This window comes from Amblyomma mixtum, chromosome 4 (assembly GCF_055824585.1).
Source record: "Amblyomma mixtum isolate Tamu chromosome 4, ASM5582458v1, whole genome shotgun sequence".
NCBI lineage: Eukaryota > Metazoa > Arthropoda > Arachnida > Ixodida > Ixodidae > Amblyomma > Amblyomma mixtum.
Window position 1 is genome coordinate 47,828,956 of NC_143015.1, and position 27,681 is coordinate 47,856,636.

The 27,681-nt window shown below is 45.0% G+C and overlaps 1 pseudogene; it reads right to left on the reverse strand.

Moving 5' to 3' along the window:
- Positions 1–8,525: 8,525 nt before the first annotated feature.
- LOC149346433 (uncharacterized) lies at positions 8,526–24,506 on the reverse strand (annotated as a pseudogene).
- Between the last annotated feature and the right edge of the window lie 3,175 nt (positions 24,507–27,681).

Here is a 27,681-nt window from a genome sequence, read left to right on the forward strand (position 1 = left end):
AAAAATTCCGTGTGTCGATGGAATTGCATAACCAGGCTTGGAGTGCGGCCTGATTACGGTGACCAGAACTGACAACGCACTTCCTCACCAGAACAGGATTTGGCCACCCTGGTGTAGTACTTGGCCACAACCTTCTATGAACAAACCAATTTAACCCTCGGCCATCAGTCCCCAGGGGCTGCGGAGCAACTGACCAAGGCGGCGGTCAGATCTGTGACGCAGCGGAGGGCACTAAGAATCTCTGGCTCCGGACAGGCCACCATTGGAAACCTGGCAACGTTTAACGCAAGAACTTTACCAAGTCAGGCTAGCTTAGCAGTGCTTTTGGAGGATTTAGCCGGTATTAAATGGGATGTCATAGGGCTTAGTGAGGTTAGGAGGACAGATGAGGCGTATACAGTACTAAACGGCGGGCATGTACTGTGCTATCGTGGATTAGCAGCTGTGCGAGAACTAGGTGTGGGATTCCTCATTAATCAGGATATAGCTGGCAACATCGAGGAGTTTTACAGTATTAACGAGAGAGTGGCAGCTATCGTAATTATGCTTATTAAGAGGTACAAACTGAAGGTGGTGCAGGCCTACGCGCCTACATCAAGCCATGATGACCAGATAGTTGAAAGCTTCTATGAGGATGTGGAATCGGCAATGACCAAAGTAAAATCACAGTACACAGTACTGATGGGCGACTTTAATGCAAAGGTAGGTAAAAAGCAGGCTGGAGACAAGGCGGTAGGTGACTATGGCATAGGTTCTAGGAAAAGTAGGGGAGACTTATTAGTAGAGTTCGCAGATAGAAATAATTTACGGATTATGAATACCTTCTTCCGCAAACGAGCAAACAGGAAGTGGACGTGGAAGAGCCCCAATGCTGAGACTAAAAATGAAATAGACTTCATACTGTGTGCACACCGCGGCATCGTAGAGGATGTGGAGGTCCTTGGTAAGGTCCTTTGTAGCGACCACAGAATGGTAAGGTCTCGTGTTAGCTTAGATTTGAAGAGGGAACGGAGGAAACTGGTGAAGCGAAAGGCTATTAACGAGTTAGCATTAAGAGGGAAGGTAGAGGAATTCAGAATGTCACTGCAACACAGATTTTCCGCTTTAACTGAAGAATACGACCGTGTGTTGAAACAATGAATGATAATCTTACAGCTATCGTTACAGAGTGCGCCGGAGAAGAAGGTGGTAGCATGGTTCGACAGGATACCAGCAAGCTATCTCAGGAGACTAAAGATCTGATTGAGAAACGCCAAAGCATGAGGACGTCTAACTCCTCAGACAGGACAGAACTAGCAAAGCTATCGAAGTTAACAAATAAGCGCAAGGTAGCCGACATAAGAAAGTTTAACATGGAGAAAATGGAGCATGCTCTAAGGAATGGAGGTAGCCTAAAATTAGTGAGGAGAAAACTGGGCATAGGTAAAAACCAGATGTATGCGCTAAAAGACAAACAGGGCAATGTCATCAGCAATATGGATAAGATAGTTGCATTAGCCGAAGAGTTCTACACAAAAAGAGCTCTATACAGTCGCGAATGTAATCATCAAGTTACTGAGGGAGGCAGTCGAGCACAGCAATGGGACATCCTACCAGTAACGAAGGAAGAAGTAAAGAAAGCCTTAGGAGCAACGCAATAAAGGGAGAGCAGCTGGTGAGGATCAGGTAACAGCAGATTTGTTGAAGGACGGAGGAGAGATTGTGCTACAAAAACTAGCCACCCTGTATACGCAATGCCTTGTGACCTCGAGAGTACCAGAAGCTTGGAAGAACGCTAACGTTATCTGAATTCATAAGAAAGGAGACATCAAGGACTTGAAGAATTATAGACCAATCAGCTTATTGTCCGTTGCCTACAAGGTATTTACTAAGGTAATCGCTAATAGAGTCAGGACAATCTTAGACTTTAGTCAACCAAATGATCAGGCAGGCTTTCGTAAAGGATACTCGTCAATAGACCACATTCACACTATCAATCAGGTGATAGATAAATGCACAGAATATAACCAACCCCTATATATAGCCTTCATTGGTTACGAGAAAGCATTTGACTCAGTGGAAACATCAGCTGTCATGCAGCATTGCGGAATCAGGGTGTAGAAGAGTGTTATGTGAAAATATTGGAAGATATTTATAACCATTGCACAGCTACTATAGTTCTCCATAAAGTCAGCAATAAAATTCCGATACGGAAAGGTGTCAGGCAGGGAGACACGATCACGCTAATGCTCTTCACTGCTTACAGGAGGTATTCCGGGGTCTGGAATGGGAACAGTTGGGGATAAGAGTTAATGGAGAATACCTGAGTAATTTGCGATTCGCTGATGACATTGCCTTGCTAAGCCACTCAGGACAAGAACTGCAAAGCATGACCAATCAGTTAGACTGGCAGAGCAGAACGTTGGGGCTAAGAATTAACATGCAGAAAACCAAAGTAATGTTGAACAGCCTAGCAAGGAAACAGCAGTTCGCAATTGGTAGCGAGGTGCTGGAAGTAGTAAGAGAATATGTCTACTTAGGGCAGGTAGTGACCGCAGATCCGGATCATGAGAGGGAAATAATTAGAAGAATAAGAATGGGGTGGAGCGCATATGGCAGGTTCTCTCAGATCATGAATGGTAGCTTACCAATATCCCTGAAGAGAAAAGTATATCAGCTGTATCCTACCGGTACTCACCTATGGGGCAGAAACGTGGAGGCTAACAAAGAGGGTTCAGCTTAACTTAAGAACAACGCAGCGAGCTATGGAAAGGAAAATGATAGGTGTAACGTTGAGAGATCAGAAGAGGGCGGAGTGGGTGAGGGAGCAAACCCCGGTTAACCCTTTGAGGGTCGAATTATTTTGAAGAAAACTTTCCCAGGTGGTCTAATTACTTTATTGCGGATCTTGAATCTACAAAATGTATATAATCGAGAATAAATAGTAAAAAAAAAATTAAGAACAGTACTTTGTTGACAGCATCACTCACAACTGGAAAATGTTCAATAGAATAGAATAGCAACGGTGATAAGCAAGCTAAGAGCAGCACCAATAAAGATAGAAATCAACTTTCGCCGCCTCTGCAAAACAGTGCCCACAAAGAGAAAACACGTTTCGCGCGACTCCGTTGCGATCCCGCGGCGGAATCGAAACCGCGTAGGGGCGTTGCCACAGAGGGCGAGAATACCTCGCGAGCAACGGTGATAAGCAAGCTAAGCGCAGCGCCAATAAAGATAGAAATTAACTTCGGCAGCCCCTGCTAGATAGTGCTGACAAAAAGAAAACTCAAATTTCGCGCGACTCCGTTGCGATCACGCGGCGAAACCGAAACTATATTGCCTAGAATATACTGGCTAGTGTGTCGACCGCGGCCTCCCGGGTGGCACCGGGAGCAATGAATGCCGGCGGCCGCCGCGAGGAGCGCTGCAGAGCGGGTGGGTGCGGGCCGCGCTCCTACCGGGCTTTGCGACTGCTGCAAGGGGACTGCTCAATTTTTTGCTTTCATTAAGCTGTAACAGACCACAGCTTTCAGCTGTCACGGATGCATCTGACTATAAGTTTCAGGGTTTGTTTTGAGTATTTGACAAGTGGCGGCGTATTTAACGGTTGTATCTTGCGAAAGCTTGTACGAAGTTCGGCGCGCAACCACGGTTGCGCGCCGAACTTCGGTTGCGCGCACGGATGTTTGAAACTCGCGAGTTTCAAACATGCGTGCTCACACAGGAAACACGGGATTTGTATTCTAGCGACGATTGCATAATGCCAGCTGAACCCATCCCTACCCCCTATCCAAAATCCCACCCGACAGGACTGGGAGGCGACCTTATCCGGTTGCTGCACCCTCGAGGCCCAAAGGGCCTTAACGCAGCGCGCCCGGGCTGCGGCAAACGCCAATGGGGTGCCTGACTAGGCATCCCACCTAGTGGTTGTAAGGGCGTGACCCTTCAGGTCACGACCCCCAAAACCTCTCCCTATGATTAAATAAATGTTTTCACTACCTTAATGGTCTCTTTTTTTATACAAAAACCACTTGAAATGCTGCAGTTATATGGGCTTGCATTTATATTAAGTTTTTTCATATCTTGTGTATGTGAACAACGCAGGCAACAAAATTGCGCAACACTCGTTTTTATTTACAATGAACAACAAACGCAGGGAAACAGCAGAATTACATGGAGACTAGGAGCATTTACTGGCAGCGGCGCAGTTTAAGCAACTTTTGCCGTTGCCTTTGCGCTTCCCTGTCCTTAATGGCTGCGTTTGGGCGAGTTGGTTAGACATGTTAAACCTGGAAAGCGCATAAAAACAACGGACAACAGAAAGAGACAGACACACGAGCGCTTACTTCCAACTGATTTTTATTTTCATGCGAGAGCAGAATATATGTACACTTCAGATCACCTGCGCATGCGAAGAAAACTCAAACAAGATAAAATATTATCTGGCTGCACATGCAAAAGAAGAAAGATATGCAATCTCTTTCTCAGACAGCAAAATCGACGCACCATTTACACATTCATCGCCAGATCGTGCTATCTCACTTGCCTCAACAATTTCACGCGTTGTTTTACACTTACTTTTATACAGAACTTTACATTGATGAAAGAGAGGACGACAATTCCTGCTTTTGCACTTGAGGCAATGAATGCTCAAATGCCCACCTTTTCTGTTTTCGACAACGTAATTGTGTTCACCTAATCTCTCATTCAGGCATCTACCAGTTTGGCCTATGTAATATTTACCGCAAGTCAAAGGCAACTTGTACACAACCCCTTCTGTGCATTTTACAAATGGTTTTTGGTGCTTGATCATGCAACCTGACTTCAGCCTGTTTTTTGACGTGCTCTGTTTGCTTAGCGCACTCAGCTTACTTGGGGCAGAGAACAACACATTTACATTCACTCGGTTACCAATTTTTCTTAGGTTGTGTGACAACCTGTGCTTATAGGGTATGACTGCAAACTTTCTTTTATCTTTTGTCTTATCCGGCTCTTGCTTTGAGTTAGCATTCCTTTTGCTTGTTTTTACAAGTCCTTCTGCAACAGACACCAGCATGTGCAATGGGTAGCCAGCATCTTGCAACTTTCTTGATTGTAAAAAGATGCTTTCTTCAACAGAATGTGGGCATGACTTTTTCAAACAGTTTATGAAACCTAAACGAGCTATGTTACGTTTAATGAGTTTAGAATGCGCGGAGCTAAAAGGTAAAGGCAATTTTCCATCTCTGGGATGATAAGTCCAGCAAGTATGATCTGCAAAAAATGTTAATATGATGTCAAGGAAGCGTATGCTATTGTTAACAGGGAGCTCATGTGTGACAACAAGTGGAGATAAACAATTCGAAAAACAATCTAAAACATTTCCAACGGCCTCATCGAGGGTGATTACAGTTGTGTCTAACAAAATTAAAAAGTCGTCAACGTAACGAAATACATTTACCACCCCTACGTCTTTCAGGCAGGCAAAGAGCCTTCTGTCACATTCGGATAAAAACATGTCACTTAAAATGGGAGCCACACTGCACCCTATACAAATACCTTGCTTCTGTAAAAACAGGTCATCGCCCCACCTAACAAAAGTAGAATCAAGATATGTACCTAAAAGTTCTAGAAAAGCGCCAACACTCACACCCACTGAATTCTGAAAATCAATTACACCAGAGTTCTCGATACATCTTTCAACGCACTGCAGCAAACCATTTTGGGGCAAAGAGTAGTAGAGGTCCTTTATATCTACCGAGGCTCTTTGCCTGCCTGAAAGACGTAGGGGTGGTAAATGTATTTCGTTACGTTGACGACTTTTTAATTTTGTTAGACACAACTGTAATCACCCTCGATGAGGCCGTTGGAAATGTTTTAGATTGTTTTTCGAATTGTTTATCTCCACTTGTTGTCACACATGAGCTCCCTGTTAACAATAGCATACGCTTCCTTGACATCATATTAACATTTTTTGCAGATCATACTTGCTGGACTTATCATCCCAGAGATGGAAAATTGCCTTTACCTTTTAGCTCCGCGCATTCTAAACTCATTAAACGTAACATAGCTCGTTTAGGTTTCATAAACTGTTTGAAAAAGTCATGCCCACATTCTGTTGAAGAAAGCATCTTTTTACAATCAAGAAAGTTGCAAGATGCTGGCTACCCATTGCACATGCTGGTGTCTGTTGCAGAAGGACTTGTAAAAACAAGCAAAAGGAATGCTAACTCAAAGCAAGAGCCGGATAAGACAAAAGATAAAAGAAAGTTTGCAGTCATACCCTATAAGCACAGGTTGTCACACAACCTAAGAAAAATTGGTAACCGAGTGAATGTAAATGTGTTGTTCTCTGCCCCAAGTAAGCTGAGTGCGCTAAGCAAACAGAGCACGTCAAAAAACAGGCTGAAGTCAGGTTGCATGATCAAGCACCAAAAACCATTTGTAAAATGCACAGAAGGGGTTGTGTACAAGTTGCCTTTGACTTGCGGTAAATATTACATAGGCCAAACTGGTAGATGCCTGAATGAGAGATTAGGTGAACACAATTACGTTGTCGAAAACAGAAAAGGTGGGCATTTGAGCATTCATTGCCTCAAGTGCAAAAGCAGGAATTGTCGTCCTCTCTTTCATCAATGTAAAGTTCTGTATAAAAGTAAGTGTAAAACAACGCGTGAAATTGTTGAGGCAAGTGAGATAGCACGATCTGGCGATGAATGTGTAAGTGGTGCGTCGATTTTGCTGTCTGAGAAAGAGATTGCATACCTTTCTTCTTTTGCATGTGCAGCCAGATAATATTTTATCTTGTTTGAGTTTTCTTCGCATGCGCAGGTGATCTGAAGTGTACATATATTCTGCTCTCGCATGAAAATAAAAATCAGTTGGAAGTAAGCGCTCGTGTGTCTGTCTCTTTCTGTTGTCCGTTGTTTTTATGCGCTTTCCAGGTTTAACATCCCTGTCCTTGTTGAGACCTTTGAGAAAAAACCGAACCCTCAGGAGTGCATAAAACTTTACAACATCTGTTAGAACTGCCTTTTCATGCTCTGGGCAGCCAAGTTCTGGAAAAGGCACTGCCTGTAGTTGACCCAAAAATTCAACTAGACTCGCTTCATGGAGTTTGTTCTTGCTAAAAAACAAAGTAAAGGCGTCTTCCATAGCCTTTACGGCAGTTGACAAGTTCTGGCTAGGGTACACGAGGCCCCCATTGTCAAAATGGCTAGTAAAATACGAAGCAACATCGGCACTAGCTTCAGATTTGCTTACACAAAGGCAGCCTGCACACTGTGGACAACCGTTCTTGGCAATAATCTTTCTTGCTACATAGCCTGTAGTATAATAGATTAAAGCACTATTGCTCTTTTTTTCTGTGTATGATGCATGGTCAGCACTAGACACGACAGCTTGAACTATATCATCAGCTTCATTGACATTTCCGCGGTCAAGGAGGTGATCTATTTTCTCTGAAAGGAGCTTGCTCGTTTCTTCACACAGCTCATCTGGACTTAAAAGTGCTCTGATTACGTCTGGGGTGCAGTTTCCTCCTCTAGGGGGTTTTGCCAGGTTATAGAATGCCAGTAAGTTGACAGTCATCAGAAACTGTGAAACTGTCGGGTGGTCGTTGCGCTCCGATGACTGCCTAATTATGCCGAAAAGGTTTTCCAGCTTATACTGGCTTAATCTAGATGTTAAGAGATACTTGAAACCCACAGTAATCGTCAGGTAGGACAAGTCAAGTGTACTCTTGATGGTGACCCTTAGACCAGCAGATGTGCTTTCCGTAAGAAAGCCACCTCCGGCTGGTTTCGCATGCTGCTCCCATTCCTGCAGGTACTCAAGGAAGCCTTTCAGAAATTGCACGTTTGGACTGTCGGGCTGAAGTGCCTTCTTGCTTGTTCGCGACGTCATCACACGAATCAGGCGATTCATTTCTTTTACAAAATCTACTGTTGGCTGCACGGTCCTATACGAGGATTCAACCTGTTCTCTATAAATGAAAAGTCATTTGATGACCTGGTCACTAAAGAGCTGAAATGCGATGTCAACCTTCATTTTCTCAAAGCAGTTGGGCTTAATGTGTGCATTTGTTATGCTTGGCATCACCTTTAGCGTAACATTTTCCCGATCTACTTCGAAGGCTGCTTGTACAATGCCACTGTGAACATGCCCAGCTGGTGTCAGGTACCCTTTTGCAATGAACCCATTTCTCACATTCTTCAGTAGGTGTGAGAAATCAGACAAAAAATAGAGTTGCCTCTTTGGATCCACTGGATGCTTCGTGCTGCTTCGAACGTGGCTTGCGGAACCTTGTCAAAAAAAGAGAAAAACTTAGCATCGGTGCATCATCACAACTTTTAAACATAGGAAACTTTAAAGCTGAGCTATCACCACACTGTGAGAATAATTTTGCATATTACGTGAAACTATACAATCTTACCATGTATTCCAAACAGCCGCCACATGCTTCTATTCCAGCTGGCGCCGACGCAGGTTATGGAATCCACGAACAGACCAGCTTTTTCCGCAAGAACAGTTGTTTCCAAAATGATTTTTGCCAGTGTTGGCGCTTTCACATTGCCCTTTGAGGCAAACACCCCTAGGATTTGAGTCCAGTTCCCTGCAGAAAGGCAGAAGTTATCTCTGAGATGCGCGTTTTACACATAAGGTGGCGAAGCACCAAAAAAAAACAGCTTACCAGTAAATGGCTGAAACAGCACAATCATGCCATGGTCTGCCAGCACATTCTTCTGGTCAGCAGGTGTATGATCTCCGAGGTCAACGAAGCCTTCAATATCGCCTTAATTGTAAAAGCAAAGAAGGAACACGCTGTTTAACGCCCAGACATCTCTCAGCACAGGTCAGAATATGTATCAATGATGAGTATATCAACAACAAAAAAAGGAACACGTGGTAGAGCTTATAAATGAATATTTACAAAACACTGCGGGACTTGAGGAATATCGTAATGTTTATCAGAACACATTTTTCTATATATGAACAAAGTACTCTTCCACGAATCCAATGAAGCTATACTCACCAGCTGATTTCACACTCAGGTGTTCCGATAGCTTTATTTCGTCGATGACGAGGCCCCCATGACGACTGCAAACGTCCATGGTCTTCGTCTTTTCATTTAAGGCATTGAAGATCTTTGGAATGAGGCCAAAACCACCCTTGAAACGCTGCAGGTACTTTTGCAGACAAGTTCGCCCTGGTAAAACCATAATGGCTTCTCTGCGGAGATGCTCATATAACTTTGGACTACGCATCCTCATCAACATGCATTCCAGAATCCACTTGTCATCGTATCGCATGCCATTTTGTGACTTTCGTCGCGCAGCGACGAAACAACTCTTGACAGCCAGCTGCTGCTTTGAGGGAAGAGACTTAATTTTCTTATCAAATGCTTCTTCACTAAGAGCCTCATTTTGCTCTTTCATGTGAGCCACTTCTTTTTTTGCATTTTCCAACTTTTTCTTCGTTCTTGACAGATTTCGAGAAATGTTCTTGCATTGCTTCTTTTCATCAGATTTCCCAGCAATTACACTTCCTTTTTTCCTTTTTCTGCATGCTTGGTTTTGAGCCAGAATTCTTTGGTACTTGCAGAAAGCACACGACTCCTCATCAGTCTTCGTAGACAACGAACACTTCTCAGCAAAAATCATCTCTCTGTAGGAAGTGTGCGTTCCTGAAGAAGGCTTTATGCCGCATCCACTGCAAAGAGTTGTTAAGGAAACCTCCTTGATCAAGCATTCGGCCTCTTGGCAGGTTGTGAGGATTTGTTTAGACTTCTCTCTTCCCCGAAGGTACACCGTGGCCGCTGATTGCCCACCAGGCAAAGGCTTTTCGAACAATACCATCTTTTCAATGAAGAGGTTGGCGAAGTTATTTTTTTCAGCTTCACAATACGCGTAAGCTAATGAACCCGATGGCACAGACGGCACTTTCATCCATGTCACTGGAATACAGATGTTGTGGAATGGATGCAGAGGCTCGGTGGTAATTGACAGTCTCTGTGCACCATCATTTTGCGATCCACCGGCGCTTGCTGCTTCACGACCAAAAGGTGTGGAGCACTTTTCAATCATATGAGCTCTGTTGTCGGAACCAGATCCTTCCGGGTCCACCGATTCGGCCCTCTCAACAGCTAAGCACAACTCGGAGGCTCCGGACGCGGCCCGCCTCTGGCGCTTTGCTGGAGGCTCTTGCTCGCACAAATTTCTATTTTTTCTCTTTGCTGGCACTTTAGGCACAAGGTGTTTCGGATAATCCGTAAATATTGTAGGCACGGCGTCGAGTTTCAAACGCGCTTTATCGCGCTGGAGCTCACTGGTAACGCCGTTTACGGTGACACTGAACGTGCGCTCGATACAAGTGCTCTCAAAATGTTTCTCGCAAACCACAGCAGTTGGCGTCAATCGTCTGTCTTCCCTTTTGATGTTTCTCTCCCATTCTGCAAGCCGTATAGCATCAGATGGGGCAGTAAACATAGAAACGCGCTCTTTGTTCGAGCGGTAACCGCTTTTGCACAGTGGCACAAAGCAAGTCTTTTCTTTGCCCTGCCGCTTTGGCTTCGACATCTCTCTGTGCCGTTTATAGACAGGCAAGGGAAAACAACAATCCACGACTCACTCCATGAATTGACAACACTCTAAACGACACGCCGAACGGCATGCTGAATGACACGGTGAACACACACGCACGGATACACGATCGCACACAACGCTCGCACAGAACCCCGATGCCATCCTAACGAAACTGCTAGGAGTACGGAACGGCTCGCATGTGCGAGGACTTACGCAGAACAACAAACGCTGTACCTCGCTGAACATAAAAGACGTGCACAATCAGGGTTAAATCGCGCACGTGAAGACCAACCGCTTGCTGCAGAGAGGCGCGCTCTCTGCTGCAAGAAAGGCGCGCTGGCCGCGTCGTCTGCTGCGGCAGCACCCTCCCGACAAGCAGCGCCCCCTGTCGCCGTCGGTGGGCATTCATTGCAAACGGCGCCACCCTCTCCCATAGCGCAGCGCGGGCGGTCGTCACACTAGCCAGTATATTCTAGGCACTATACCGAAACTACAAAAGGGGTGCTGCCGCAGTCTGTGCCGCCGCGCTAAAGCTAGACATAAGTTCTGCTTAACTCCGTAAGAAGGCAGCACAAAATTCAAACACTTCTTGTAAGTTCTAAGAGGTGGCAGCAGCTTCCAGTGGGCACGCATTGTTCTTTTGGCGCAAAATTTCAAACGGAAGATCGAAACCGTACCCGTACGGCAAAGTCCTTGCGGGACAGAAAACCGCCGCCGTACATATACGGCAAAAACCTTCAAAGGGTTAATGACATCTTAGTTGAAATCAAGAGGAAGAAATGGGCTTGGGCAGGGCATGTAATGCGAAGGCAAGATAACCGCTGGTCCTTAAGGGTAACGGAGTGGATTCCAAGAGAAAGCAAACGTAGCAGGGGACGGCAGAAAGTTAGGTGGGCGGATGAGATTAAGAAGTTTGAGGGGATACAGTGGCGGCAACTTACAAAGGACAAGGTTAATTGGAGATACATGGGCGAGGCCTATGCCCTGCAGTGGGTGTAGTCAGGCTGATGATGATGAGTCTTCTGTTGTATAAGCTTACTCATCTTCGTATCGACCGAAATGTTCTAGCGTGGATTCGTTGTTTTTTATCTAATCGCTCGCAGTTTGTCTACGTTAACGGTCTTCAATCCTCTTCTATGCCGGTTACGTCTGGGGTACCACAGGGATCGGTACTAGGACCCTTGTTATTCCTTGTGTACATTAATGATCTGCCTAACAATACAAAATCGTCGATCACACTTTTTGCAGATGATTGCATACTGACCGTGAAATTAAAAACCCTAATAATGTCAACTTATTGCAAGTTGATCTTAACTGTATTACGGACTGGTGCATTAAATGGAAAATGGTTTTAATCACATCAAAATGCAAGGCCATGCGCTTTTCACGTGAAGGCGTTTCGCCACCAGCCTCTTACAGCATCAACAGTGCTTCGTTAGCTCCGGTTACCTCGTATAAATACCTCGGTGTACATGTCACATCAAACTTATCCTGGAACCAGCATATCACCTACATTACTGGAAACGCTAACCGCATGCTCGGTTACATAAAAAGAAACTTTTCTAATGCACCCACTTTAGTCAAACTTCTTCTGTATAAAACACTGGTTCGTTCGAAGCTTGAATACGCCGCGTCTATATGGGATCCTCATGCTAAGTCACTTATATCTGTTTTGGAAGCCGTTCAGAACCGTGCCGCTCGTTTTATCCTTCACGACTATGGCCGTACATCAAGTGTCACACAAATGAAAACCACATTGTAACTACCATTACTTTCACTGCGCCGAAAAATTTCACGACTCTGTCGTTTCTTTAAGATCTACAATTTCAATAATGTTTTGAAAAACGCTCTGCTCATTCCACCCACGTATGTTTCATCGCGCATTGACCATCCACGCAAAATGGGTGTTCCACCTTGTCACACTACTGCTCGCCAAAATTCTTTCATTCAAACTACATCATCCGAGTGGAATCACTTGCCAGCAGAGGTGGCACTCATTGACGATCTCGAGCATTTTAAGAAAAAGTAGAGTGCCTGTTTTCCTTGCTCATGACATGTGTGCCCTTCGGTTACTAGTGCGACATGAACTCTGTGTTCTTGATTTATAGTTTTGTTTTTGTTTGTTTTTGTTCTCTTTTCTCGTTTTTTTTCTTCTTCGTCTAGGCTTCTATGAATTGTTGAACTTTGTAATAACTCAGTGCAGTGAACAATATGTAGTCCTCTAACCTGTGATGTTATTCATTTTTTATCTGTGCTTATTCCACTCCGGTCGATAATACCCGCAGGGCCATGAGGGTATTTGAAATAAATAAATAAAAATAAATATTTAAAAGAGAACAAGGATAAATAATTCTTGGCAAAATTTATTAATAGCAAAAGTGAAGAGACAAAAGCAGTTATATCTCTTCAACATAATCTATGCTGTAATATCTTTTGGCGTTCTGCAACACTGAATGTTGTATCTCTTATTTTTGCATAACATATTATGTACACGCACCCCATATCACGCCCTGAATTCTTTTCATTTCTCCCCTACAGGCTCGAATCTAAGACTAAAATGATAAAATTGGTCCCACTGGTTTTTGTTATTGCAGTGCAGCTTGCGTATGCTACAAGAACATACAATATGATGGAGGAATATTCTCTTCATTTCAAAGAAGCTAAACTCGCATTTCCTTTTTCTTGTGTTCAAAAATAGCGCAGGAACAGAACAAGGAAAAACAAGGACACACACGAGCACTAACTTCCAACAGTTTATTGTGAACCGCAGAGCGGTAAATATATACGATGTGGCGATACATTGCGCAGGCACAGGCAAAAATTTTCAATAGTCTCTCAGATAATGTATTTCTTTTCGAGAAAATCCAACAGGCGGTTTTGCGATGCACAAGTCACCTAGGCTATCTATGGATTCAGCCTCAATAATTTCACGGGTCAGTTTGCTAGGGTTCTTAGTGATTACAATGCATGATTCACAGAGAGGTACACAATCTTCACAGTTGCTGCAGTGGACATCAAGGAAACTCCACCTTTTTTCTTTTACATTGTAACGATGCTCTCGAAGACGTTCGTTCAGGCACCTTCCACTCTGACCTTTATATTTCTTTCCGCATGTCAGTGGTATGCTGTACAAAAAGGGTTCCATACATTCAACGAACTTTGTTGCATGCTTCGTGGTACACCCACTCTTTTTCGCAGGGCCAGGTCTTGTCAACTTGCAGAGTTTCTGCAGCTTTTCAGGAGCTGAAAAAATGACTTTGACATTGGCCCGTTGTGCAATCTTTTTCAAGCGATGAGACAAACCATGAGTGTATGGAATAGCAACTTTTTGCTTATTTCCTGACAGAGGAGGGACATCTAGAGGGGAACAGATCTGTTTCAGGGGGAGTTAAGCAATACTTGCAAGGACATGCATAGGAAACCCAGCGTCAGTTAGCCTCTGTACTTGTTCAGCGAAACTTGCTGTTATTAGCTGTGGACAGGACTTTTTTATGGCGTTAGAGAGGCATAACTTTGTAATTCCTCTCTTGACATGTTTGGAGTGCCCAGAATCATATGGGAGCAGTGGTTTGTTGGCACGTGGCTGATATTTCCAGTAAATCTGATCGTCCTGGAATAAAAGGTTGATGTCAAGGAACCGGATAGTGTCCCCTGATGGCAACTCGTGAGTAATGAATGAAGGCGAGAAGCCTGTGCGTACGAAATCTAGTGTGTTAGTGGCAAGTGTTTCGAAAGAACCAGAATCACAGTTAAGGAAGATTAAATAGTCGTCAACGTATCTTAAACTTTTATTACTTTTAAGTGAGCGAGATGGCTGCAAATGGCTCTGTCAAGTTCGGCCAAGTATAGATCGCAAAGCAGGACGGCAATGCAAGACCCTATAAACATCCCCTTTTTCTGCAGATAAGGCGACCCATCCCAGTGAATAAAAGTTGACATGAGATACCGACTTAAAAGTTCCAAAAAGCTGCAGCTACAGAGGCTGCAGCTACAAAGAGTTTTAAAGGGCATAGAATCGTACAAATGGGATCACCTTGATATCTTCTTCAGTGCTAAAACGCCCAAGGTGAACGTTCGTTTCAGGACGATTGTCTCTAAGAGGGACACGTCGCAAAAGTGTATTGCTCTTTTCTTTCAAGAAAACCTCGACCTGTTGCAAATCGACGATCCCTGCCTAGTCAAGGACTCTAACGCTGTCATAACCTACGTAGAGTCCCCACCGCTCCAGGGTTTAAGAGCTTCCTCTATAGATATCAAGGATTTGTTTTGTCATTGCCGCAAGCAGAATTGCTTTATTGTGTACAAACCTGCTTCGACAAATTTGAAGTCACTCCCTTCCAGAATGCATCGGGTACGTCTAGCAGTGGTTTTTTGGAACTTTTAAGTCTGTATCTCAAGTCAACTTTTATTCATTGGGACGGGTCGCCTTATCTGCAGAAAAAGGGGATATGTATAGGGTCTTGCATTGCCCTCATCCTTAGCGATCTATACTTGGCCGAACTTGACAGAGCGTTTTGCAGCCATCTCGCTGACTTAAAAGTAACAAAAGTTTTAAGATACGTTGACGACTATTTAATATTCCTTGACTGTGATTCTGGTTCTTTCGAATCACTTGCCACTAACACACTAGATTTCGTACGCACAGGCTTCTCACCTTTAGTCATTAATCACGAGTTGCCATCAGAGGACAATATCCGGTTCCTTGATATCAACTTTTTATTACAGGACGATCAGATTTTCTGGAAATATCAGCCACATGCCAACAAACCACTGCTTCCATATGATTCTGCGCACTACAAACTTGTCAGGAGGGGAATTGCAAAGTTATGCCTCTCTAACGCCATAAAAAAGTACTGTCCACAGCTAATGGCAGCAAGTTTCGCTGAACAAGTACAGAGGCTAATTAACGCGGGGTTTCCTATGCATGTTCTTGCAAGTATTGCTGAAATTCTCCTGAAACAGATCTGTTCTCCTCTAGATGTCCCTCCTCTTTCAGGAAATAAGCAAAAAGTGGCTATTATTCCATACGTTCATGGTTTGTCTCATCGTATGAAAAAGATTCGACAACGGGCCATTGTCAAAGTCATTTTTCCAGCTCCTGAAAAGCTGCAGATACTCTGCAAGTTGACAAGACCTGGCCCTGCGAAAAAGAGTAGGTGTGCCACGAAGCATGTAACACAGTGCATTGAATGTATGGAATCATTTGTGTACAGCATACCATTGACATGCGGAAAGAAATATAGAGTTCAGAGTGGAAGGTGCCTGAACGAACGTCTTCGAGAGCATCGTTACAATGTAAAAGAAAAAAGAGGAGGTTTTCTTGATGTCCACTGCAGAAACTGTGAAGATTGTGTACCTCTCTGTGAATCATGCAATGTCATCACCAAGAACCCGAGCAAACTTACCCGTGAAATTATTGAAGCTGAATCCATAGATAGCCTAGGTGACCTGTGCATCGCAAAATCGTCTGTAGGATTTTCTCGAAAAGAACTACATTATCTGAGAAACTATTGAAAATTTTTGACCTGTGCCTGTGCAATGTATCGCCACGTCGTATATATTTACCGCTCTGCGGTTCACAATAAACTGTTGGAAATCAGCGCTCGTGTGTGTCCTTGTTTCTCCTTGTTCTGTTTTTGTGGTATTTTTGTTGACATGTGTTACCAACCAGCCAAAGCTGCTAACTTAGTTGACTTTTTCTTATCATGACCAGCAAGCAGGCATCAAAACTATCATTAGGCGTCTACGCTGGACGCCCTGATCACCTAGTGCTGTCGTTTATTGGAGAGCGTTGCTGTGGCTTGTAATTATATATACTTCACAATTGGAATCAAACGACTATAGTTCTTCCCAAGCTTTCCATGTTCGGAATAGTTCACTTTCAATTGTATGCCTATTGTGAGACAGGGCATGAAAAAGCAAGCTTCGTTTTCGCAAGGGCTGTTCATTAAGTTAAAAAACAAAAGACAAAACAACTGCATTTCGCACCTATAGAGAGCACTCAGAACGTGTATCGCTTTGCGTGGTTGCAGCTATGGCATTGCACTAGCCTAGTACGCAAGATTATTAAAGAGTGTTGGGAAGTAGTGCAAGTAAATGACCACGGTGCATTGGTCGAGAGAGACGGGCAGTAGGCGCAGGAAGCATCTGTGCCGACGCCCAACAAGCAGAGATCCCAGGAGGTAATGAGAGTTTTGTTTTCACTTTTTTAAGTAGGCATGTTGGTGGGAGGGTAAGTAGGTTGTGAAGTTGTGGGAACCTAATCCTGTATTGTCGCTGCTGTAATTATTGCTGAGTAATGTGGCCATTAGAGAGCCGCGTCTTTAGGCTTTTGAGTGTGTAGACTCAGGGTCCTCCGCCTCTATTTTGGCTGCACCCATTCCGGTAATTCCTGCATGACCAACTGTTCACTACAAATTGAGAGATAAGTCACGTATTTTAGTTCTACGTCTACATTTGGCTATTTCTTTGGGAGTCGACGGTTAAGCGGTTAAGTGGTACGCCTCTTCCTTGCGATGGCAGGTGTTACGATCGCTAGGGCTTGTGGAACTCATGTTGCTCCTTTCGAGCAACCTCTTGCTACCAATGACTACCAAAACTGCTACCTGCCGTGGAAACAATTTTCTCACAATCCGCTGTGAAAGTTGTGCTTACGGCACAAGGCCACTTGACCAAGGCGGCCCACCTGCTACCAAGAGGGGCGCCGAGATGTCAGGTGGGCCACCTATGGCAGATTGCACACAATACGGAAGGGAGCGGCTATGCGGTAAATGGAAGCTGCAGTGCCAACACGTTAAAATGCTTTATACCTCATCGTCCTCAGCACATTCTCCCACGACTCAGCTATTATGGTTGCCACACTAGGGTGTTCACAAGCACCTTTGGCTACTGGAGATGCCACTGCCGTCTTTTACTTTATTCTTCAGAATGCGGGACACAGAGTCATCGTGGTTGTCCTTGCGGCTTGAGTAGCCTCGGCTATCAACTGATCTCTTCTAGCCGTACAGCGCGCTTATCTTTTTTGTCCGCATGCTTGCTTGCTGTATGTTTTCCATGAGGACGGCCGGACATAGGAGGAGGTGTCGATTGACGCCTTCACGATCATAAAATCTCAAGACACGTATTCTGTAGAACATGCTCTGGGTTAACTATTTTTTACATTTCTGCTTCTCAGTTTGCTCAAGAGGAGTGGGCTCGATTGATGCGTCTTGCGCTCTCGTATGAGCTTTTTCTTTTGTGTCTTACTCCTGTAATGAATTTCGGCTTGCTTCCTACCGGCACTTCTAATTACAACGGCATACAGACACTAAGAAAAAACTTTTATTGCAAATAATTATGTTGCGTTTCCCAAAGCAAAACAATTTTTTTAGCTTTTCCTTTTGTTTAGTTCTTCTTTCTTTAGTTTTGGCACCGATAAAAAAAGGTTACAAATACTGATCTGGTACCTCTCCAGTTAAGCCTCGTAGAGTCAGAGATGCACTGCTATAGCAATCGCCTGTAATTTCTCGGATCATTGCACTCAAATGTTATGTTTCAAATATGCAAACATCAGAAATTTTGAGAGTCAGATTAAGGTTCTACAGCGGGTACAGAAAAGCTTCAAATCCCGTTGCGTTACTTTTCTACAACTAGGCAGCCACCACTAGGAACGCATCATCAAGCGCGAACATGGCTATTCTTGCTAGCTACATGCCGACGAAACATACTGAGGAGCTTTCATTGTTTACCGCCTAAAGGAATTCAACTGGACTCCGACTCGAGTTCCCAGGAGACCGCGCCCGGACCTTTGTTCAACGAAGGCACAATTTTGTCCTTCTTTGTTGGCCGGTAGTTTGTGCGATGTTATTCCATGCTCTATTCGGTCTTTTGAGGAGAATGTAATGAAAGCGGCTTTGTGGTCTTGTGTATATATGCCTAGAACGGAGTGGGCTTAAGTTCAGCGTAACCTAAAGACTAAATGTTCTCCTGCACCGCACTATAGCCTATTTCAAGCATTACTATTGTTTGATTCATTGTTACCCGCCTATTTCTTTTCATGAGTGCCTCAGCGGTATCTGTGTTGGTATTTATCGCAGCTGCAGAGGGAGTACACTTCGAGGCTAAACTTCAATTCCTTAGCTTCAACGGTGTTCAAAAAGGCTTTACCGATCTTAAAACGCGGTTCAGAGCTGTGCACGTGGAATTATCAGACGCTGATGCCATGCGTAAATTTACGTGGCAAGTACTTTTCCTTAAGGAAATATTTTTTGAGCGCATATTCATGAGAGAAGAGGTTGTGAGCTGCCACTTTTTATGCACTGGTGAACACGAAGTAACCTGTTGATACCGGATGGGGATGGTTAACTGCAGAAGTGATGGGGTCATGCACCAGCACACTCGAATACTTATTCGGTTGGTAACTTGTTTATCAAAAATGATTTATCTTAGTTTTCATCACGGCTTTCGTGCTTTCGTGCCATTAGTAATAGCCATACCAGCTTTTAGAATTTCAAAATTGGATTACATTACTCAAAAAATTTGGGTGATTTATCACGTCACCCTTAGGTGCTCTTTTGTCTAATATGTGACAGATTATCTTGCAGGCTTATAGTAGTTACACTAATAACGCAGCTTTGATCAAAACCACGATTAAAAAACGTAAACATACCGGTATGGTTTCCTTGCTTCTGATGAATATTCGCTTTCTTGATCAGCATATATATCGATATATGGTACTCTGTTTTTTCCTTTTGTTTTCGATCACAGATAAATGCTGGTTTCGAGGATATTGGCTACAGGATGGTGTTCCTCAACCGATGGAAGACCCATGTGAGAAATGGGAGTGTGATCTCAAGAAAGAGGAGCTTGTAATCACCTCGTAAGTGCACCTCTATTATGTGCTCTTATATCAGCAATTCTATTGATGACATGGTGTTGGTAATTTTAAAAATTCGGCGTTCCCCGCGTTGTTTAGCGAATTTTTGGAGTCTGCTGTGACGCGGCGGCAAGTCGAAGGAATTGGAAACACGGCATAAGTTTAATTAATGGTTCGACGCCTTTAGACCTCGCGCAAACATTTCGCTCCGTGTTACTGCTCGTTTCGTCATCAGATTCTCGCTTTGTGGTGTTGTGCGCTGTGGAGCGGCTCCTATCGCATCCTGCCTTAGTCTTTACGGTATGTTTTCTGCGGCGTTAGGGAGGTTTGAATTTATGTGCCTAATTTACATTTAGGCCTCAAAATTCCTCTAGCCTTCACCGTGAATGAGACTGATCTTAGATCATTGACATTATGTTTTGAATGAACCGCTATAATATTCCCGACGAAAAGTTTACATCATACGCTCACATATGTACGTAGATACCCTTGCGTATGTGGAATAGTGTGGCGTGCCTGAATGGGCTTGCGCAATTTTTATGAAAGTAGCCACGAAATGACGACAACACAGTAAATGTAAAGCTAGACTGAGAAGCTTAGATTTAATGGTAGACATGATTTGCCTCTTGAATTTTTTGCCAATCTTGACAACCCTTGACTAGACCTTGCGTAGTTAGAAAACTGCACGTGCTCGCAACTTGCTGCTGTACTAGTAGCGTTGTGCTCGAAGTGCTATATTGACCTTTGTTACTTCCTAATGTTTAAAGGAAAAATGCTCCGAAAAGACTGAAATACCGTGCACATAATCTACGTCAACGTAACAGCAACGAATATTTGAAATGCAGCTGTTACCCGCCAAGTATACCGGCGGTCGGATAACCGGTGCGCTGGTGTCCGCTTTTCTTAGTCCGGAGAAATCAGCAGGGGTGGGCGAATAATATTTTTTTTTTTGAAAACTGAATCGTTACGAATAGTGTTGGTAGAAACCGAACCACCGAATACACATCGAATAGTGCATTAGTGCACACCCAACAATTCTGGGCAAAAGCATTTTTGAAAAGAAAAGAGTTTATCAACGACATTCTTTCATATATTCTAAGATTTCATTGTGAAAATTTTGTGATTACATATTTATAAGCTTGAATATTTTTGCCATTATAATTTTTTCAATCGTCAAAAGCCTTCCCAATCAATTTTTCAACGCAATCGGAACTGATTAATGCCAGCAACGGAAAAATACAAAAGAAAGATTTTGCTACATATCGGAAGAATGGACCATTATTTTCTATATTTGCATATCAATAAATTTAGGTTAATTGGTTTGTTGATAAAAAATCGTGGCCAAATACTGTTCATGGAACTCGCGGGTATTGAATGTCGCAGGGCTTAGAGAGGTAAGGAGGAATTATAAGACACATACAGTAGTAAGGGGCGGGCATCTATTGTGCTATCGTGGATTAGCGGACAGACGAGAAGTAGGCGCGGGGTTCTTCATCAGTCCGGATACAGCTGGCAACGCAGAGGAGTTAATGGTATTAACGAGAGGGTGGCAGGTATCTTAATTAGGCTTAATAAGAGGTACAAGCTGATGGTGATGCAGGCCTACGCGCCTGCATGCTGCCAAGGTGACCACGTAGTTTAAAGCTGCTGCGAAGACATGGAGTCAGCAATGAACAAAGTAAAATCACAGTACACTCTACTGATTGGCGGCTTCAATGCGAAGGCAAGCAAGAAGCAGGCTGGATAAAAGGTGGTAGGTGACTATGGCGTAATTTTCAAAAACAGCAATAGAGAGCTATTAGTAGAGTTCGAAAATAGAAGTAATATACGGATACTGAATACCTTCTTCCGCAAACGTGGACGTGGAAGAGCCCCAGTGGTGAGACTAAAAGTAAAAAAAGACTTCATTTTTTGCGGTCACCCTGGCATCGTGCACGATGTGAAGGTCCCCGGAAAGGTGTATTGCAGCGAATAGAGATTATTAAGGTCTCGAATCAGCCTAGATTTGAGAATGAAAAGGAAGAAACTTGTGAAGCAGAAGCCCATTAAGGAGTTAGTGGGATGAGGGAAAGTACAGGAATTCAGGATTTCGCCGAATGAACCAAAATGTACTGATATGAAAATATCGAAGATAATCGTGCCTTTTTCTGACATGCGGCGAAATTTTTCTTTATATTCGGCTTTAACTGAGGAAGACGATCTTTATGTTCGAACAATGAACAATAATCTCACAGGTATCATTACGGAGTGCGCCGTAGAAGTAGGCAACAGAATGGTTCGACAGGATACTGGCAAGCTGTCTCAGGAGAGGAAAGATCTTAATAAGAAACACCACAGTATGAAAGCATCTAACCATAGAAATAATAGCATTAGCAGAGGTATTTAATTTAATAAATCAGCTCAAGTAAGCCGATATCAGGAAATTTAGTATGGAGAAAATCGAGTATGCCCTAAAGAATTAGGATAGCTTAAAAGCGTTGAAGTGGAAACTAGGCATACTCAAAAACAAAATGTATGCATCATCATCAGCAGCAGCAGCATCAGCCTGACTACGCCCGCTACAAGGAAAACGCCTCTCCCGTGTCAATCCAATTAAGCCTGATCTTTGCCAGCTGGAGCTACTGTGTCCATGCAAACTCCATACTCTCATCCGTCCACCAAACTTTCTGCCACTTCCTGCTATGCTTGCCTTCTCGAAATCCTCTCCATTGTCCTTAAGGAGCAGCAGTTATCTTTGCTTCGCATTACATGTCTTGACAGGCCCATTTCTTCCTCTTCATTTCAACTAGGATACAATTAACCCGCGTTTGTTTTCGCGGGGTGTAGAATCAGGGTGTAGAAGAGTCTTATGTGTACATGCTGGCCATGCCGGCCTTTTAGTTCTGTTATGTTTCTATGAAGTTTGTGCCACGTAGTGTCTACCTAGGTACTCTGTAAATAGTTTTTTTTCGGTCTATACATGCACCACATATATAAATATATATATAACTTTTCTGTACTTAACCATGTAGAATAAATACCATGAAAGAAAAGAAAAGCGGCGTTAGCCCGGTGGTCTCGCTGAGCGGCCCTTAAAGGAGATCTGTTAGCGCAGCCGCGGGTTACACTCCTAGTAATGGATTGTGATTGAATTGTTTTTTGCTTTTTTCATGATATGACCCCTCACTCAGCTGAAGGTTAAATTTACACGGTCCGCGATTGAAGCCCGAGGCCCCGTAGTGTAGCTAACACTTCAAGGAGGGGGGAGGATTGATTGTTTATTGACAGGAAAGGCAGAGTGGTAGGCCTGAAAAGTTAATATCTGGCCTGCTGCTCTGCACTGGGGAACGGGAAGAGGAGAAAATAGAGGGTCACGGTGGGGGATGATGATGATGGGAGGAGGAAGATGAAAAAAAAGCATTTGCTTACATGATTGTTCTATTCCATGATAGGCCATGATTGTCCGGTTCGAAGTTCTCTGGGTTGCGGCGCTTTGTTGACTTGCTGCTGTACAGGTGCGAACGTTGGGTTGCTTAGTATTAGTTGCACGCTGCTTTTCAGGTTGTTCAGTCTGCTGACGTTCTCCGTTTGCAAAGCATCGATGACTTCTTTTGTCGATTTGATCATACCCTCGAGGCTGTTGAGCTTGGCCTTGACGTTGGTGTTGCTGGTGCTGGTGCTACAGCTGCTCACGTTGTTCTTGGTGTTGCGAAATTCGATGGCCCTCTTCTTCGGTGCCGGTTCCTTGTCTGCTTCAGCCGTAGTTTCTTCGGCGTTGTTGTTGCCGCTCGGGCTGGATGTTTGCTGTACGACGGTGCGTAGGGCATTGCGGATCTCCGCGATCTTCTTGGTGAGGTTGTTGATGGTGGCTCGCAGGGCCGCGTTCTCCTGTTTCAGGGCCTCATTGAGCTCTCGTTACTTACTTGAAGCTTTGTCTTCTCTCTTGGCGGTGTCACTTGGGCTGGTCTGTATGATACCTCGTGCGGCGTTCACCAAGGTTACTCTCCTCCGCGACGGTGATCTTTGGGTTTCCGTTTTTCCCGCGTCTCTGCTCTGGCTCCTGCAGCTGGTATTTCTCGACTGCGCGCAGTCTCTCGATGGCGTCATTGTCTTTCGGGCAGCTGGCTTGTCAAGAGGCGGGGAATCGCTCTCCGACGGCACTTGGTTGCTGACCTTTCGGCGCTCCCACTGCCACTTGCGAACGACGTAGGGAGCCTTGTATTTGGCCTTACATTCTCTGTCGGCGGTCGGGTGTGCGCCGCCGGAGAGTTTCCATTTAGGAGTACATTTGTGGTCTCCCGTGGGGTGTGCTTGGTGGCAGCCTCTGCAGAGCCGGTTGTTCGGCGACGGGCACACGTCCTTGCGATGCCCGACCTTACCACACTAGTGGCAGACATCAATTTGCTTTCTGTACAGATGGCAAAACATGAGCGTGACACTGTATTGGGCAAAGTTCGGTACCTTGGGTCCCCTGAAGGCTACTATGATCGCTGTCGTGTTGCCGATTCGTTTGGCGCCTGCGGCGAGCGGGTTTCTGTCATTTACGATGTTGCTGTCGAGTTCTTCGGCGCTCGCGTTGACAGGGATGCCTCGGATGATGATCCTTCACGGTGTCATGCGGCGCCGTGCGGTACGCGCTGACTGCGAAGATCTTGTCTTGCATCTAGATCGCTTGAATTGGTGCTTAGCGGACGTCATTTTCTTCCATAGGCGTGCAGAAAACCGTTACGTTTTGTGGCGCGTTTGGGCAGACGGTGTCTGATGCGTTCTCTTCGGTCGTAATCTTGGCCGAGGCGAGAATGGCCGTGGCGACGGTCGTCGTGCCGACCTTGGTGATGCTGAGGCCACCTTCGGGGTCTGATCACGATTTTGTTTTCCTCCCATGGCATGGCTGGCATCCTCGCTGCCTTATTGGCCGAGGCTATGACGTTCATGTTACCTCTCGCTTTGATGTTTACTTGGATGTCGATGCCGGAGAGCTTTGCGCTAAGGTCTCGTTGACGTGGTCCTGACATGCGTTCGCCCGCGAGCGTCAATCCGGAATCGCTGTGGAATTCCTTGGGTGAAATGTCTTCGCCTTGAACTTGCACGAGCATTTGGGAATGGGAGATCGTTGCACGAATAGACGTTTCGTCCACCTTGGGGCTGTGTGTCGGCCACCGAGGCAGGGAGCCGCGGCAGGTGGGACGGCGACTATGCCTATTGCTTGCGGAGCAACCCTTTAGCTGAGCGGCCGATCGCACGGCGTTGTTAGAAAATCTCCGATATCTCGGCGAAAAAGGGGAACTTTAATATCTGTCAGTTCCTCTCGACTTCACGAAGACATTGAGATACAGAAGACTTCGATTCGCGCAAATTACTGCTGCGAAATTAATCATAAATGACGGAGCCGACATGCACGTATCCGTGCATCGCATGCTCTTCGTCTTCCTTTCTTTAGCTTCAAAAGTATACAACGGATAAGTATATAACAGCTAGTCCTTCAGGGTAACAGAGCGAATTCCAAGAAAAAGCAAGCATAGCAGGGAGGAGCAGTTAGGTGTGGGGATGAGATTAAGAATTCTGCGGTGATACTACGGCCGGAGATAGCAAAGGAAAGTAATAATTGGTCGGAAATGGGGGAGGACTTCGCCCCGCAGAACTGACGTGTGGACTGAAATGTCAAGACTGACGAAAACGGTTCAGTTTAAGTTTAGGAGAACGCCGCGAGCTATGGAAATAAATATGATATTTGTAACGTTAAGAAAAGGCAAACGGGAGCAGTGGATTAGAGAACAAACGCATGTTAATGATACAGTAGTCGAAATCTGAAAGGAAGAAATGGGCTTGGGCAGAGCATGCAGTGCGAAGGCAGGAATACAGCTGGTCCTTGAGGTTAATGGAGCCTATTCCAAGAAAAGACAAGCACAGCAGGGAGCGCAGAAAGTTAGGTGTGGGGATGAGATTAAAAAGTTTGCGAGGATACGATGGCCGCATATAGCAAAGGAAAGGAATAATTGGTCGGAAATGGGACAGGCCTTCGCACTGCAGTGGGTGTAGTGAAGCTGATGATGATGAACATGACTAAATAGTTTTCCGATACTCAAAATATTTGAACAAGAACTTCACACATGGATTCAACTAAGCGAGTACGAATGGAATATTTGTATTAACACCCGCACAAATAGCCAATACTCCTGCAAAATTCTGGATTCTTCACAGCGGTACGGCGCTGTAACCTATGGAGTAATAATTGTAGCGCTAATAGACAAAACAGTATTTCTACAAGAGTTATGCGATATGAGTTCTGTATTTAACAAATTGTAGAATGTAATGTTATGCACGAAAAAATCTCCTGTTCGTAGAGAAAACTACAGCAAATAACCTGATGCAGCATATCACCGGAGAAGAGAAGTGACAGCTACTGAAGAACCATTGCCTCCGAGTTCGGGCATCTAAGTACGGTTTACTTAAACTCCCTCAGCCCTACCATATCGCTCAATCTTAGAGGCACTGTATGCACGTAGTTGCAGTGGCCATGCGAATGAACCGTTTCGCGGCGTTGAACCTACCTTATTTAGCTGAGCAACAGTAGCGTTTCGTCGCACGGCGTTAAAGTCAGCCGTTTCTAGGACTGTCACCGAAGAAAATATGTAGTGCATTTTTCGGTTTTCCTTTACAAATTAGGAGAAACATGTCCGGAAAAATTAGAGCCTCTTCAGTTTGTTTCGAACAAATTTGAGCATGCACTATATGGTAGGCTCAACAGATGAATAGGGACTACACAGTTTCTACTCAGAAATGCCGAAGATTCTCGCACCTCTAGAAATAATCAAATTAAGGCATCATTTTACGCGTTCCATTTAGTTGTGTCATAGCTGAAACTGAGGTAATGTTAATTCGGGGATCTTGCGGCGAAGAAAGGGATCAAGCTATGCATTTTACGACAGACTTCTGCCAGAGTTTGTTCCGGAAAAATCCCGACCAGCTAAGCTGCACTGCTAATTCTTTGGAAGGAGGCCATTTAGGTACCTTCGGGAAGTTACAATCTTCGCTTGAGATGACCACTAAATGAGACAAATTGAAAAGCCCTCATTTGTTAATATTCTAATTAACCATTAATATTGTAATTAACCATTAAGTAACTAATTAACCAGAACAACTTTGTTGCAACCTGCATCAATGAAAAGCTGTGGTGTAGCAGTAGAGAGTAGCTTTTTTTTAGAAAATAATGATGTTAATAAGCTGAAAAAAAGAGAAACAGAAACAAAGAGAAAAGGCCTGCCATGTGGACCCAGCGTCGGCGATCGTGGGACAGCAATAAACGGCTGGCGCATTATGAACGGCGCAGCAGAGGGAACGAGGGGTTCTGCGAGTCGTGAGAATCGCACAGCTGTTGCCGGGCGGAGCTGTCCGGTACCAAGGTGGGCGGACAACGGAGGCGCAGCGAGATGCGAGGTGGAGAAATGGCTATGGTGCACTGCAAGTGGCTGCTGGCACATGCTCACAGCCAGCCATTCACTGATCGGCTTGAACATGACGGACGGCCGCACCAGGGGCGCCCTTGCCACTAGCGCCGGTCCGTTCACGAAGGGGAATGCCGGCGAGGTAGCGGCTATCGAAACCGTACTCGGCATCGTGGCAGCAACTGGGGGCACATCAGCTGGCCTGGGCAGCCTAGGATTCCCCCGAGATGGGGGCTGAAGAAGCTGCAGCGCGGTGGGAACCTGAATCTGCTGTTGGCGAGAAGAAGTGGGCGGTGGTCACTCTTTCAACTTTCGTTTGTCGGCTGCTGAGCCACTGGTGTCAGGCTTCTATGATGATGTTCACACCGGTGGGGAGCAAGAACACAGCAGTAGCCACTGGCACCGGTCAAAGTCCGTTTCAGAAAATATAATGCCGGCGACAATTGCCACGCTTGGGCTGCTGTTACCGGTTTGGCCGTCGTATCCTGCTTTGTGGTGGGACGTATGAGGACGCAGAGGACAACTGTGTGAGCAGGACGGGCCCGTGCTGAGCCTAATTGTGTATTGTGGAGAGAGACGGCCGGGCCATAGACGCTGGGAAGGAGTGGCTGCGAGGGCGTGCTGAGGCGCGCCGGGTTCTGATGAAGGGTGTGTGGGCGCGAGCAAGGCCGGCGTAGGGCCAAAGGCTGAGAAAACGCCTCCGCTGCGTCGTAGAGCGGCAGCGGAACATAGTAGGCGCGGAAGTCCGCCAAAACGGCCGCACGCAGCTCATCGTATGGCCGGCAGCCCAAGGCAGAGCAGGCTAGTCGGCGCAGTAGGGTGGAGGGGAGGATATCGCAGAGGACTGCGTGTTTGAACGGCT